General features: G+C 34.6%; 1 pseudogene; it reads right to left on the bottom strand.

The window, feature by feature from the left end:
• Nucleotides 1-4682: 4682 nt before the first annotated feature.
• Nucleotides 4683-6783, bottom strand: LOC132173338 (subtilisin-like protease SBT3; annotated as a pseudogene).
• Between the last annotated feature and the right edge of the window lie 10731 nt (nt 6784-17514).

The raw sequence follows: 17514 nt of genomic DNA, 5'->3' as shown, positions 1-17514 counted from the left end.
AAGGATCCACCAAGCATTATATTACATATTCTTGAGACACATAATTATAACTCAACTAGGTAGAAAATCAGTTCTCCTAATTGGAAGATAAAGCAATAAAACACTCATAAAAAAAATAAAAAATAAAATTGAATATCGTTTAATTAAGAGTTTGATTTTGATAACATGACATAATAAATTAAGTATTTATTATAAATTCGAATAATAACAAATCAAATTGAATAAGCATTTGATATAAGTGAAAATGACATTTAATTATTAAACTATGAAAAAAAATAATAAAATAATCTCAAAAATACATAATAAAAAAACTAGGTTTCACCGGTCTCCTTATTTTTTTGGATTTCTTTCCTTTGTTGACTTATCTCTTCTCTTTTGTTTAGGCAAGGGTCATCTTGGCATGATTTCTCTTGTGTTGGCTCTTACCATTTCTCTCGGCTTCTTGTATGTGGGCCCCACGAATTCCTTCTTAGGGTTAAATACTCCAAACCCCCTAGGGTTTTTCAACTTTATTTTTTCCTCCTTAGGGTTTCATTTTTTGGGTTAAATACCAAATATCCCATTGGGGTTTGGTAACTTTATTTTTACCCCCCTAGGGTTTTATTTTTATCACAGGATCCCCTGGGGTTTTGATAAAAGACCAAGTTACTCCATCCGTTAGTTGACCGTTAGGACTGACACGTGGACCAATCAGATGTTGACACGTGGCACATATTTAATTTTTTTAATTTTTTTTTAAAAATTAAAAAAATATATTTTTAAAAAAAAAAGAAAAAAGAAAAGAAAAAAATTTGGGGGTGGCCAATTTTTTTTCTTTTCTTTTCCCTTTTTATTTTTTATTTTTTAATAAAAAAAATACATTATTTTTTAATTTTTTAAAAAATATTAAATATATAAAGCTAATGGTCGATCCTGATTGGTCCACTTGTCAACTCTTAATCCGGTCAACTAATCCGATGATGTGGATTCACACTCGGTTCCTTTATCAAAACCCTGGCCTTGGTGGTGAAAAAACGGAAAACCTGTGTAAAATAAAAGTTGTACCAAAACCCCTGGGGGGTATTTGGTATTTAACCCTCATTTATCATGAGGACATTTGAAGACTGTCTGACTGAAACGACACGAATAATCGTGATGTTCAATGAGACATACTTAATTCTTTTAAATTGGGAAAAAAAAATGAGTTTGAAAAAAAAAAGAAAAAAAAAACTGGGGTGTTTGCCATTTGGGGGGTGGTCGTGAAGCTGACTTCGCCATGGGGTGCCCGCCACTCGGACTGGCCGAGCCACCCCCTGCCCAGGGGCGCACCGGCCATTGGTGGCTTAAAACCACTTCAACCTTTCACTCATTGGGGGTGGCTCTAAGGTTCCACCTGGTGTAATGGCCATAGTACCGGGGTGTGGTTCCTTCCCATCCCACCGCCAGGAGGTACAGGGTCACCCCTGAGTATTGAGCCAACTCCAACTTTTTCTCTTCCCTTTCTCTCTTTTTTTTTTTTTTTTTTTTTTTTTAAAAAAAAAATTTATTTTAATGAAAAAAAAAAATTAAGTAGGTGCCATGTGTCAGCATCTGATTGGTCCACGTGTCAGTCCTAACGGCCAACTAACGGATGGACTAACTTGGTCATTTATCAAAACCACAGGGACCTCCTGTGATAAAAATGAAACCTCAGGGAGGTAAAAATAAAGTTGGTAAATCTCAAGGGGGTATTAGGTACTTAACCATTCCTTCTTATTTCTTGGTCTTCTACGCCATAGGAAGGATTCCTTTGTGTCCGTTCTAAAATTATGTCAATTTTATTTATTTATTTATTTTTTAATAAAGGATGGACCCGGTTATGCTAAACGGGTTAAGCGGGTCGTGTCGGGTTACCCGGATATTTTTCGTGTTATAATCGTGTCAGACCCACTAACCTGTTTAGCTAAATGGGTCGTGTTCGTGTTTCCGGTAATCGGGTCACTGGTCTTAACGAGTCCTAATTGTGTCTACCCGGTTACCCGTTTTGCCAGCCCTAGCATAGGATAAGGATTCCTTTGTGTCCATTCTAAAATTATGTCAATTTTATTTTATTATTATTTTTTTTAATAAAGGATGGCTTAAAAAATGCTTTATATTTAAAGAATAACATGCTACTAAAGAGAATTAAATATATTTTTATAGGTTTTTGTGTTTTATGTTGTAAGAAAGTTTTGAGCTAGGGTTTTTAAAACTTTTTATTTTTCTTGGACGGTTAGGTTAAATTTGACTAGTCCTTTGGCCCAAGAGATCCTTTTATTAAATTATTTTTTTCCAATTTTGATTAATATATATATATTTTTTTTTTAAAAAAGGGGGGGTCGGGTCGGGTCGGGTCTACCTGATATGACTCGATTATGCTAAACAGTTTGAGCGGGTCGTGTCGAGTTACCCGGATATTTTCCGTGTTATAATCGTGTCAGACCCGCTAACCCGTTTAGTTAAACGGGTCGTGTTCATGTTTCGGGTAATTGGGTCGCGGGTCTTAACGGGTCCTAATCGTGTCTACCCGGTTACCCGTTTTGCCAGCCCTACTTCTACGCATCCCCTCTTCCTCTTGCCTTTAATTTGTTTTCCTTTTATTTATTAGCTTGGATTTTTTGTCTTCTAGCTTCGGTCTTTCTCTTATTCTTTTCTTTTCTAATTCCTACCAAAAAAAAAAAAAAAATGCAATTACTTGCATTAATACTTTATTTAAGTTCAAGCTTAGTAATTAAACAATACTTTGCAATTAAATATAAAATAAAAGAATTAGAACAAAATAAGGTATGGCAATGCATACTTTAAAAGAGAAAATAGGCATGTTTTAAAATTGGTGGCAGTTTCAATATCTTTTACCTCAAAATGAGGGTATCTTTGGTAAAAGAACTATCGATGTGCACTAGACAACTTGAAGTTGAATTCAAAACAAACAGGACAGAAATTTCCTTCAAACCGGTATGAAAGAAATATCTTTCAACCAATGTAAAATAGTGCAAAGTGTCTATAAACATTTAAAAGGCACATTAAATTTAGTCTAAATTAGTAAATTGCTATTAATGAGGTTAAGAATTTAATGTGTCTTTTAAATGTTTATAAAAACTTGGCACTGGTTGGAGGATATTTCCTCCATACCGGTTTGGAGGAAATTTCTGTCCAAACAAAAACCAATGTAGTCCTGGCCTTCGAGTTGAGGATGAATTTGTTGTTCTGGCCTTCGGGCTGAAGATGGAGTAGATTGGTGTGGGGGCTTAACTCTCACAGCCGGATTTTTAGTTTCTAATTATTTTTTATTTTTGTTTTTGTATTTAGGCTACCCATATCCTAGGTCTAGTTTACACGAAACAGATCTATTCCTTAAATGTAATTGTACATGGGTTAGCGGAAGCTTGAAGTCATTTTTATGACTTTGTAACCTTCATAGCTTCTGGCTATGATTTTTCAGAGTTGTATGCTCAATGATGTAAGAGCTTTATGCTCGTGAAATTTCATTAAAAAAAAACAAAAAAACAAAAAAACAAAAACAAAAACCAATGTAGAAAACTCTAAGGCAAGGAAATAGATTGTCTTTAAGGATTAATTTGTCCTCCTTGGATTAACCAATTTACTGATGGGTTTTTGGCAAATCTCCTCCACAACACCCTAAAAAAAAAAAAAAAACAAATCCCACTCTTATATATAAAGGTGATCAAAGGTGCAAGTCAAGAAATATCTCCCGACGAAATTAAGGATGTAATTGAAGAGACATTCAAGTTGTGAGCCATCTCCACACCTAAGAGACACATTTACAAGCGGTTGTTGCTGGTTTTAAGTGGGAATTCAAATAGGTTCGTCTTAATCTGTTCCATTTTTGCTTCTATAACTGCCTTGTGTGGTCATTTGTTTGACCTATTTATTATTTTTTGTAATTATTTTCATACTGTTTTAGTTTGTTTTGGATTTTTTTGATAGGGAGCCCACCCCACTTTCGTTGAGATATTAATTTTCACAAAAAAGACATCTATAGTAGTTGTCAACCGAACTTCCCATAAGACACCCTTTCACATGCAACCAAAAGTAACTAACATGAAAAGAAAAGAACAAATTATTTTATTGACTTAAACCAACAATACATTTGACTTTTTCCATTAAAAAGAAAAACAATAAAATTTGATTCAAGGGCAACTCAACAAATTTTTGATAGTTTTTTTAGTCCAAATTGTAGTAAGTTGTAGTTTAAAGGTGAAACTAAAAGGAGTAAGTGAATCATCTCTCACCACTCAATATACAAAGTCCTCTTTAGGATATACCTACACACTCTTAATTAATATTAATAAATAAATTTAGTCATTATATTTAAGTCGAATTGTTAGAGTAAAAGATATTAATACTATGAAGAAATAGTTGAGTTAGTATTTATTGAACCATTCGTAAAATGAGCTCACATGCCAATGGTTGATTTTTGATAGAATGAAAACCACAGAAGTAAGATAGAAGAGAGACGCAATTTCTAGAAAATGAGGATATGTAGTAACATTGCTTGAAATAAGTGCATATATATATATATATATATATATATATATATATATATATATATATATATATATATTAGGAGGAGTAGAAACTTGAAATATGCATACATGCTTATTTTATACCAATGTAGTAATAATATGCGTCTAGATTGCGCAATTTTAAGTTAACATACAAGCTTAAACCATCATCATTGGTGACACTACAATGGGGCTCCTAACGGTGTGGTTTCCATTTTCATGAGTCCAAACAAGTGCACCAAATGAAATATCATTTTTCATGTGCCTCCCCGACATTATATCCAAAGTGTAGCTTTGTTGCTCATACTTCTTTTTGAAGACCAATTTCTGAGGTGAGACTTTAACTCTAGAGCCTCGTGGTGCTGTAATTTTGGCTTTGTATGTAGATGCCCCATCTCCCACATTGGTTACAATCCTTTGAAATGTTTTCACATTTGAGACATTTTTGCTATTGTGAAAAGCAGTAAACGACGAATAATTATGATCAGAGGATGGGTTGGAGCAATCATAGGAGTGTGATCTGGTGATGGCTAAGATTTGTGGCTTGTTGAATTTCATGGAGCATAGCAGATTGATATAGTCTTGTGGGGTTGCATCATAAACCAAACCCGGGTCAAGAGCACGATTTGGATCAATATGTCCTGCTCCCATGGCTAGAGGTGAAGCAAGTTGAAACCTTTTGCCATTTTCTTGAATTGGGTTTAGAGTATTATCTAATGGGTTGGCTGTGGTCATTATGGCAGATCTAATCGCAGCAGGGCTCCATTCTGGGTGTGCAACTTTCAAAAGTGCAGCCACGCCAGAGGCATGTGGGCAAGCCATGGAAGTCCCAGAAATCACATTGTAATGGCTAGACAAGTACACATTCGGCCCTATTTGGGCCGCTTGCTGATTTGGAACCGAGGCAGCTAATACTAATGACCCCGGTGCCATTACGTCTGGCTTTAAGATGCTTTGATAGCTTTGTGAAGGACCTCTTGAACTATAGTAAGCCACAGCCGGCACAGGCTTTGTGCCCATAATAGTCTCTTGGAACTTTATTCTAGCAAAAGGAAAATCACTAGTTGTTGCATATTTGACCACAGTTGATGCATCATTTGGGGTAGTCACTAAACAAGGACATGAAACTCCTCCAACTTCAAATAATTTGGTATGATTGGTGCCGGGAACATGGTCCAACCAGTAAAGGCATGATCATTTCCAAGAGTTAAAGTTCAAGCAAATGACCGATCAATACTGCCTGCTGCCACGGTCAAGACCCATGGAATACCATTGTGCATGTTGCCAAAGAATGGCCCTGCATTTCCTGCTGAAGTTGAAACTACCACACCCTTCTCTATTGCAGCAAAAGAAGCAATTGCTATTGGATCTTCATACAACGGCGCTCCATCATATCCCAGAGAGATGGAAATTACATCAACACCATCAGCTATGGCTTGGTCAATACCAGCAAGAACATCAGAAGCATAGCGCCCTTCTGGCCAAGTCACCTTGTACACAGCAACCCTGGCTCGTGGTGCAATGCCTTTAGCTGTTCCTTTACCATACCCGAAATAAGATGCACCATTCAAATAGTTCCCTGCAGCTGTGGAGGCTATATGGGTCCCATGTCCCAAAGTGTCCCTAGCTGAATTCATGCTAAATGTAATGTTGGGATTTGCAGCCATGATGTGCCGTTGTTGAAGTATCTAGCTCCTATGAGCTTCGAGTTACACATGGAAGAATTGAATCCTTCTCGTACTTGGCAAATTCCTTTCCACCTTGCTGGGACTTGGGTGGTCATACCATCATCCTTAAAACTATCACTTTCCGGCCAAACTCCAGAGTCGATAACACCAATGATGACATCTTCACCGTAGTTAGAAGCGGCCCATAAGCCACCTGTAGGATTAAGTGATAGGAACTCAGGCGTGTGTGTGGTATCGAGTGTAGCATTCCTATCTCGATAAGCTGAAACAAATCCTGGGGATTCCCTCAAACTATCCAGTGCTGCTTGAGATAGAGAAGCGCTGAAACCATGAAGAACATGATTGTAAGTGTATACAAACGATGAAGTCGATTGCCTTTCAGAATCGAGGCAATCGACGATTGATGAGTACCAATTGTGATGGCTAGTGGAGGCCTTGGGCATGTGAGATTTGTCCATATGGACAATGTAGGTGGACTTTTCCATTGGTGTTGAACTAGCATGAAGAGTCAGCAAAAAGCATGAAACAAAGAGGAACAAGTATGGTCGGTGAAACCCATTATAGAGATTCATGTTTTCTTTGTAAGCATGAATTTCGGTTTGAGTGTGTAAATGAAAGGGATGTATAGCTACTTATATAAGATCATAAACAAAGGTGATGGAAAATGAGAAATGAGAAATGATCAAAGTTATTATTTAATTTTCTTTTAAAATCAAATTGACTTTTCATCCTCTATAAATGATAGGGAATAAGAAAGTTAGGCCAAGGGTGACAAAACTAATCTAAGTTCACTTGTGAATGAAGGGTTATCAAGAATAGATTGGTTGAGTATTGTTTTGTCCAACAAGGAAAATTAATGAAACAATTCAGTAGTATCCCCAGAGATCATTGTAGGGATAAAATTATCATATAGTTTTTTATATATTCATAATATAAGTTGGTAAATAATTTCTCTTTTATGACTTGACCAAGTTTTGCCTAAATTACGTATGCACAATTCACATGCCTCAATGATGGTCTTAAAAGCTAAGCTCAAAGCTAAGCTCAACAAGTGTAGCTGTAGCATGCGTATTGAAATGAAAGCTAAGAGTCACTAATATTAATAAATTGCATGTGCTCCCAAAAGGTAAAGCTAATAGCACTTAAAAATACTATTGAGGAGGGTCTGTTTGGTGTACGTTTGAAAAGCATTTAACACTCAAAAAGTTTGTTTAAAAAGAAGTACCAGTTTGGTAAATAAAATTGAAAATACTTTTAATGGTTCAAAAAGTCTAAAAATTGTCAAAATGCGCTGACAAAGGCTTAAAAATGAAGCTGTTGCCAAAATGCGCTTTTTAATTAAAAACTCTATTTTTCAAACACAATCTCAAACATATTCTAAGGAAATTTGTTATTGATATGATTGCCAGCCACTTGAGCTAAGATTATTGGTCACGACCTGCTCATAGTCATGTGCTTCACACCAATCCAGTGCCTTTGGGAATCAAAAATGTGAATTGTTCATCATCAACGTCCACTTACTCCAATGTAACCAAAAAATGTGACTCATTTTTGTTGGATAATGACAATTCATAATATTTTAAAATTTAGCAATAAAATAACAAATTGCTTAAACAAACTCAAATAAAAAGGTACGTACCTTTTTATAATATCACATCATTTTACATTTGGTTTGTTTCAACGTACCTTTTTATAATATCACATCATTTTACATTTGGTTTGTTTCAACATAAAATGTTTTGGAAAAATTTCACAAAATAACCATAAGTTACTGCGTGTTTTGAGAAGATCCCTTCAAATTTTAAAAACTCTCAATTTCACCCCTCAAACTTTCAATTTGATGCAATTTATTACCATCCGTTAAACCCTATTAGAAACCCCTAAAAATATTAAATTACTCTTTAATTTATTTTTTTAAAAAAATAACTTTATTTTTTTAATAATTTTTAATTTGAAATTAAGGGTAAATTTGAAATTTTATAAAAAAAAAGAGGGGTATAATGGTCATTTTTATCACTTTTAATGTTTAAAAACTGATGGAGTGGGGTACATTGCATAAAATTAAAAGTTCAAGGCGTGGAATTGAGAGTTTTGAAAATTTGGGGGGCTCTTCTCAAAATGTGTGGTAGTTCAAGGGTTTTAAATGAAGTTTTCCAAAATATTTTTCATCGATGAACTCTATTTTTTTTTTCTTCAGAAAAAATGATTTCTTAGAAAATATTTTTCAAAGTTTGGCTCGTATGGAAAATGAGCAATGGTAGAAAACAACCTGCAACCTTCGATGGTGGTCTAATGAAGGTCTGTTAGTGGCGATTTGAGAAGGAAAAGCTCAAACTCGAAAATTAGTTTATGAAAATTTAATATAAACTAAAAGAAGCTTGTTTGATCAAACCAAAAATATTTTCGAATTGACTATCATTTTCGTTCACACAAAATACTAGAAAATATGGAACGTTCAAAACAAACGGGACCTTAGCATTCGTGAATCCGCATTATTCAAGTTTTTTATTGAATAAACTGCTAATTAATGATTTTACTTTAGTAAAATATTTTCGTTTTGAATGATCTTACTACCCCTCATGCATAAAGCAATCTAGTGCCTTCGGGAATTAATCCACTATAATCAATAAATGTTTTTTTTTTTTTTAAACTAAATGATGGATTGAGCATACCACATCAGTAGACAATGCTCGCTAAATAGCATATCTCATAATTTTATCATCTTTTAAAGGCATAAGTGAAATTTTATGGGGAGTGATGGGTATGACATGTACATGGGCGGAGGGAGCGGGGGACCTTGACTCCAATGAATGCAACCAAAGCACATTGTTTATTTGATGGAAAAGTGTTGCAGCCGTGAGGGTAAAGACCATCTTCACTCTACCTTTCCAAAATTGTCACCCTCGTGTGCGAATCCTTAATAAAATATTGAGAATCTGTGAGAATACAAAATTAATTATTATCACGGAAAAATTGATTAATAGAAAGAAGGTTAGCAAAAGCTTAGGAACAATGAAAGATATGTTTAAGATGAAGTGAGGAGTGCAAAAAGAAAGTGAGTCGGGATGCTTAATTTGCAAACCTACACCATTACCCACGACAACATTGTTAGAACCGTTGTAAGGCTGCTGCAAAGTGAGTTGCCCAAAATTGGATGTGATGTGTCAATTGGCTTCACTATCAACAAACCAAGTGTCATCATCTTATGAGGAGGTGGTATGAGCAACTATGGCAGCAAGTTGAGCCGGTGGGTGATGACCTTGATGTTGGAATCTTGTACATAAAATATACATAGCAGAAAGAACAATCGTAGAGATTTTTACTTCAAGATAAACAAGGCAAGATTTAAAATTAAATACAAAAGTTAATACTTACAATCGAATTCGGCATCTCCTAGACATGTAGGGCTATATAACTCTGCTTGAAATTCTCCTTGTATGTTGAATGATGAAGAACACGTTCTTAATGTTCTTGATGTTTTTGATTCAACTTTCAGATTTTTTCTTTGATGACTTAATATGACTGTAAGTATGAGCTCATAATAACTATTCTCAATTCTAGAGAATAGCTAGAAGCATGAACTTGAGAATATATATATATATATATATATATATATATATATATATATATATATATATATTTTTTTTTCTATTAAATATTTCTCACAACTCTCTCAATTGTGTTTTTTCACTTATGCCTTATGCTTCTCTAGGGTCCAAATTTACTTGGAGAGGTCGGAAATTAGCATTCTAGAATCCAAGTAGAACTAGGATCACTAGTCACAAGGGGAATTAATCCCCTTGTGGTCATCCATTCTCTCCCCATGTGTCTCGTAGGGGTAGCTCATGCCTAGCCATTTTCCTAGAAGCCCAATGCTTGGACTTGGTTTTATCCCATTAGCCCAGTGCTCTTTTAATTCTTCTCAAGCCTTTAGGAATTAAATCGATGAGCCCAAAGCTCTTTTAATTGCTTAAACATTTAAGGCCTGTTTGAGATTGCGTTTGAGGGGCCTAAAAATGCGTTTAATACTCAAAAAGTCCATTTGAAAAAAAAAAAAAAAGTAGTCGTTTGGTAAAAAAATTTAAAGCGCTTTTAAATGTCTAAAAAGCCTAAAAATAGCCAAAACACACTTTTGGCAAAAGCTTAAAAATAAAGCTTTTGTTGTAAAATCAAAAGAAATAACAAGACAAAATAAAGAGATTACAATATGTGAAACTAGTTCTTCAAGAACTATGTATGATTCTTCTATTTTATTGTGTATATTACATACAACTCAATACTCCCTTTTATAGGCATGGAATCATAATGAGAGGTTAAGGAATTTGAAAGGGGGAATATGAAACAAAAGGTTTAATCAATTTATTACATGAATGTTATAGGAATTCTAAAAGATGACATGAATGTGTAGAATTCCAAGAGATGGAACTAAATGGTCATCCACCAAATACATGAATGCATTCATAACACTCCCCCTTGGATGACCATACACTAAGAATATGCCTCGTTAAAACCTTGCCAAGGAAAACCCAGTGGGAAAAAACCTGTGGCGAAGGAAAAAGAGTACAATATTCTTGTGTGCCTTCGTATGATTTTAGGATTGCCTAATTAAAACCTTGCAAAGGAAAACCCAGTGGGAAAAACCTTAGCGAAGGAAAAAGAGTACAATCAGCATAATCATTTTACTCCCCCTCATTAGCATGAAGAGCTTCAATTGTTTATGATGAAAGATCTTTCAGTCGACGCATTCCAATGTTATTCACCAACTTTTTAAATGTTGCAGTTGGTAATGCTTTGGTAAATAAATCTGCCAAATTGTCACTTGATCGTATCTGTTTAACATCAATATCACCACTCTTCTGTAGCTCATGTGTATAAAAGAACTTTGGTGAAATGTGTTTGGTTCTATCACCCTTAATATATCCTCCTCTGATCTGTGTGATACAAGCAGCATTATCTTCATATAATGTTGTCGGGCTATCTTTGATTGTGGCTAAACCGCACTTTTCTCGAATGTGTTGAATTACTGATCTTAGCCATATGCATTCCCGACTTGCTTCATGAATTGCAATAATCTCTGAGTGATTTGAAGAAGTAGCAACAAGTGTTTGCTTGACAGATCTCCATGAAATAGCAGTACTTCCACATGTAAATAGATATCCTGTTTGAGATCTACCTTTATGCGGATCAGAAAGAAAACCCGCATCTGCATATCCAACTAATTGTGAATTTGAACCTTTTGAATAAAATAATCCCATGTCAGCTGTTCCACGAAGATAACGTAGAACATGTTTGACCCCATTCCAATGCCTTCGAGTTGGTGCAGAGCTGTATCTTGCTAGTAAGTTAACTGAAAATACTATATCAGGTCGTGTGCAATTCGCAAGATACATCAGAGCACCAATTGCACTAAGATATGGTACTTCAGGACCAAGAATTTCTTCGTCATCTTCTCGAGGGCGAAAAGGGTCTTTTTTCACATCAAGTGACCGAACAACCATTGGAGTGCGCAAAGGATGAGCTTTCTCCATGTAAAAGTGCTTCAGGACTTTTTCTGTGTATGTTGACTGATGAACAAGAATTCCATTTGGAAAATGTTCAATTTGTAAACCAAGGCAAAATTTTGTCTTTCCAAGATCTTTCATCTCAAACTCATTTTTTAAATATGTGGCAGTTTTTATGAGCTCTTCTGGAGTCCCAACAAGATTTAAATCATCTACATAAACTGCAATGATAGCAAATCCGGATTCTGATTTCTTAATGAAAATGCATGGACAAATTGGATTATTCTCAAATCCTTCTTTCAATAGATATTCACTAAGACGATTGTACCACATGCGTCCGGATTGCTTTAACCCATATAAAGATCTTTGTAGCTTGATAGAATAAATACTTCGGGATTTCGAATTATATGCTTCATGCATTTTATATCCTTCAGGGATTTTCATGTATATATCATTATCAAGTGATCCATATAAATATGCTGTAACCACATCCATTAAACGCATATCCAAACTTTTTGTAACTACCAAGCTAATCAAAAATCTAAATGTAATTGCATCCACTACAGGGGAATATGTTTCTTCATAATCAATACCAGGTTTTTGCAGGAAACCTTGTGCAACAAGTCTTGCTTTGTATCTCACAATTTCATTTTTCTCATTTCTTTTTCGTACAAATACCCACTTGTATCCAACAGGCGATACACCTTCAGGTGTTTGGACTACAGGTCCAAATACTTCACGTTTTGCTAGTGAATTCAATTATGCCTGAATTGCTTCCTTCCACATTGGCCAATCATTTCTACGTCGACATTCTTCGACGGTTTGTGGTTCAATATCATCATTACTTCTGGTAATGTCAAATGCAACTTTAAATGAAAATATGTTGTCGACAACAATTTTGTTTCTATCCAATATTTCTCCTGTACTTATATAATTTATTGAGATCTCATTATTTTCAGGTATCTGTTCCTCTTCAGGAGGTAACTCTTCAGGAGATTCCTCTTCAAGAGGTTCCTCTTCGGGGAATTCTTTTCCAGGAGAATTTTGTACAGAAAGTTTGGATGGATCAATTTTCGTTGCCTGTTTTGTAGGTAAGGCCTCTTCAGGAGTGCCGATTTCATTTCCTTGTGCTTTTCTCTTTCGGGGAATCTTATCCTTTGCACCAATAGGTCTTCCACGCTTCAGGCGTGCCTTAGACTCATTTGCTGCTGTATTAATTGATTGTCCTACAGGCACTTCTATCTTCGCTGGAGTATTAGCAGCTGGAATGTGAGACTTAATTATTTTCTTGTTGTCAGTAAATGCATCCGGCAATTGATTTGCAATACTCTGCAAATGAATGATCTTCTGAACTTCTAGTTCACATTGATTTGTACGAGGATCAAAATGAGATAATGTCAAATTATTCCAAGTGATTTCTTGTCGTGCTTCTGGCAACGATTTTTCTCTCCCTAGTGATGGGAATATGTTTTCATCAAAATGACAATCTTCAAAACGTGCTTTAAAAATATCACCAGTTAAAGGCTCAAGGTATCAAATGATAGAAGGAGAATCAAAACCAACATAAATTCCAAGTCTACGTTGAGGTCCCATCTTAGTGCGTTGAGGTGGTGCAATTGGAACATACACAGCACAACCAAAAATACGAAAATGAAAAATATTTGGAGGTTGACCAAATGCAAGTTGTAAAGGGGAATATTTTTGGTATGCTGTTGGTCTGATCCGAACTAATGATGCAGCGTGTAATATTGCATGTCCCCAAGCAGAAACAGGTAATTTTGTTTTCATAAGCAAAGGTCGAGCAATTAACTGAAGTCGTTTAATAAATGATTCAGCTAAACCATTTTGAGTATGAGTATGAGCAACAGGATGCTCAACATTAATTCCAATTGACATGCAATAATCATAAAATGCTTGTGATGTAAATTCACCCGCATTATCCATCCGAATAGATTGAATTGGATAATCGGGAAATTGTGCTCGTAATCTAATTATTTGAGAAAGAAGTCTAGCAAATGCAACATTACGAGTAGAAAGCAAACACACATGTGACCACCTAGATGATGCATCTATTAAAACCATAAAATATCTAAATGCCCACATGGAGGGTGAATCGGCCCACATATATCCCCTTGAATCCTTTGTAAAAATGATGGAGATTCAACAATTACCTTAGAAGGGGATGGTTTGATAACAAGTTTACCTTGAGAACATGCAGCACAAGGATAATCACTTGGTAAAAGAATCTTCTGGTTCTTTAAGGGATGCCCATGAGAGTTCTCAATTATTCGACGCATCATAATTGTTCCCGGATGTCCAAGATGATCATGCCAAAGCATAAACATCTTTGGATTAGAGCACTTCTGGTGCATCACAACATGTGATTCAATTGTTCTTATTGTTGTATAATACAACCCAGAAGAGAAAGCAGGCAGTTTTTCCAATATGAGCTTCTGGCCCGAAATTGTTGAAGTAATATAAAGATATTCATCACTACCTTCATTAGTGGTTTCAACATGATAACCATTTAGACGAATATCCTTAAAACTGATTAAATTTCTTCTAGATTTAGAAGAATACAAAGCATCATCAATACAAAATTTTGTTCCTTTTGGCAATATGATATTCGCTCTTCCAGAGCCTTCGATTAGGTTTGATGAACCTGATATTGTATTGACACTAGCTTTGTTTAATATCAAGTATTGAAAATATTTCTTATCTCTAAGAATTGTGTGCGTTGTACAACTGTCTGCTAGACACAAATCTTCACCAATCATCTTGGAATTAATCATTCCATCAATATGACCCATACCTCTATATATAAACAAAATATATATTAAAATTTCATTAATAAAAAAGAAAATAACAAAATACAATTAAATTTGACAATGTAAACATACTGTAATTAAGACATAAAGAAAACATATTAATTGTTGTAAACATATTCATCACCAATCGAAAGATCAGTATTTGTGTTAGAGTCTACAAAGAAATCAGAAACATCAAGATGAGTGCTACCCTCTCCATTTAGAGCATCAAGAAAAATTAGAGAATCTTCAGGATTGCTGTGATTAGCAAAATTCATTTCAATCCCCTTTTCTTTTATGGAGGCTTGATATAGGTCCACCAGATGTTTAGGCGTACGACAGGTACGCGACCAATGTCCTTTCATACCACACCTGTAACATTTATCTTCATAGTTCTTTGTAGGTTTATTCTGTAAACCTTTGTTTTCATTTTGTTTCGCCTCAGTGTGGTTCCACTTCTGGTGGTATGGGGTATTTCTTTTATTGGAATTATGAGTACGTTCCCCTTGCCCTCTATAATTTTTTCTACCACGTCCACGTCCACGACCACGGTTTCCCTTATTACCATAAAATGAGGTTCCATTTGCTTCAGGAAATGGTGTAGAACCCGTTGGACGAGATTGATGATTTTTCATTAATAGCTCGTTGTTTTGCTCAGCCACTAGAAGACAAGATATCAGTTCTGAATATCTTGTGAAATTACGCTCTCGATATTGCTGCTGCAGGAGCACATTCGAGGCATGAAATGTGGTATATGTTTTTTCTAACATATCCACATCAGTGACTTTTTCTCCACACAATTTTAATTGTGAGCTGATTTTAAAGAGTGCAGAGTTATAGTCACTGACACTCTTAAAATCTTGCAACCTCAGGTGCATCCAATCATAGCGAGCTTTTGGGAGGATAACTGTCTTCTGGTGCTCGTATCTCTCCCTTAAATTATTCCACAAGGACAAGGGATCCTTTACCGTAAGGTACTCAATTTTTAATTCTTCATACAGATGATGGCGAAGAAAAATCATTGCTTTAGCGCGATCCTGCTGGGATGCTTGATTATCTTCTTTAATAGTATTTCCAAGATTCATAGCTTCAAGATGGATCTCAGCATCAAGGATCCAAGATAAGTAATTTTTGCCAGAAACGTCAAGAGCGACAAACTCAAGTTTTGTAAGATTTGACATTATCTATACAAAAATATATCAAGAATTAAATAAATAAACATTATTTAAAATTAAGTGATATTATACGCAAACCAAAAATTTTCAAATATAAACTATAAAACATTATATTCATAGCATTAATATGATAATAGTTTAGTTCATATAAATCTCACATGGATATACAAATGTTAGAATGTTAATTAACAAAATAGATAATAAGGTTACTAAACGTTAAAGAAACTTATAATGAATTGAGAATAGCTCACGGATAGCTTTCGATGTTGAAGATCAAAAGAACACAACAATTGGCTAGAGCTTCGTGCTGATAACGTGTTGTAAAATCAAAAGAAATAACAAGGCAAAATAAAGAGATTACAATATGTGAAACTAGTTCTTCAAGAACTATGTATGATTCTTCTATATTATTGTGTATATTACATACAACTCAATACTCCCTTTTATAGGCATGGAATCATAATGAGAGGTTAAGGAATTTGAAAGGGGGAATATGAAACAAAAGGTTTAATCAATTTATTACATGAATGTTATAGGAATTCTAAAAGATGACATGAATGTGTAGAATTCCAAGAGATGGAACTAAATGGTCATCCACCAAATACATGAATGCATTCATAACAGCTTTTCCCAAAAATTACTTTTTGACTTAAAAGCTCTATTTTTCAAATGTAATCCCAAATAGGCTTTCAGGAATTAAATCTATGATCCCAAAGCTCTTTTAATTCATAAACCCAATCAACTCCAAATGATGAGCCACATAAGAATTAAATTATTTGGCCCATGTATTATAAAATAAAACAACCCAAATAAATAAACACATATCGGAGGCCTAAAACAAACAATCAATTTACATCAGCTCAAAGAGGGACCTAAAGGAAACAAAAAAAAATACAATTAGTTTCAATAGGCTTGTGACACTTGTCATCCATGACTTGTCACTTGACACTATTAATCAAAATTGATTACACTAAACAAATGTGATTGCACTCTAATATGTATTTTTGATTTAATCAATTACTCCACGTGATGCACTTATTTATTACATATTACCCATATATGGAATCACTCCATAGTTGAATCAAAGTCCATATACGGTCACTTTATTCAGTACTTGATTTAATTACATAATTATCCATTTGTACATTGTGAGACTCCATCTCACTTGAAACACTCAATCCCGAACTTTGAAATAATCATTTCTATTAAATTTAAAACAAGGATTAAGCCCGAACATTGGAATAATCATTTCCATTAAATCTAAAACAATGAGAATATTTCCACAATGATACATGCAATCACTCAATACATATAGATGTTGACCAAAAAAGATCTCATTCACAGATACATCAAATGACCTACACTTTAAACCTGAGTTCACAATCTTTTTAGGATTTAGAGTTAACTATTATAAGCCACCGTGTACATGTCGCATTTTTTAAGACATTGTTTAAAAGAATGATGACTCACGTAATCCGTTCGGTGTATGTCACTACTTTGCTCATACACCAACATATCAACCCAAAGCCCAACTACTTCTCCTATGAAAACATTGATGTTGCTATGTTATCGTCTAGATGGATTTCACAGTTTTTTATTTTTGAATACGAACAATCTTTTATAAAAGTTACAAGGGTCTATCTATGACTATGATCTTCTGTGCGATAATTTTTTTACTCATACCATTGTCAAGGAAAATGTAACTTAAGGACCTTACATGTATATAATATGAAGGTATTCAAACATATATGTCCATGTAAAACATTAACGTATATGCTCAGTGTTCAATAATAAAATCAGGATGCTAGAGAAATCGAAAA

This window comes from Corylus avellana, chromosome ca3 (assembly GCF_901000735.1).
Source record: "Corylus avellana chromosome ca3, CavTom2PMs-1.0".
NCBI classification, from domain to species: domain Eukaryota; kingdom Viridiplantae; phylum Streptophyta; class Magnoliopsida; order Fagales; family Betulaceae; genus Corylus; species Corylus avellana.
The sequence above is the reverse complement of the archived record's forward strand: the minus strand, read 5'-3'. Positions and strand labels throughout refer to the sequence as shown.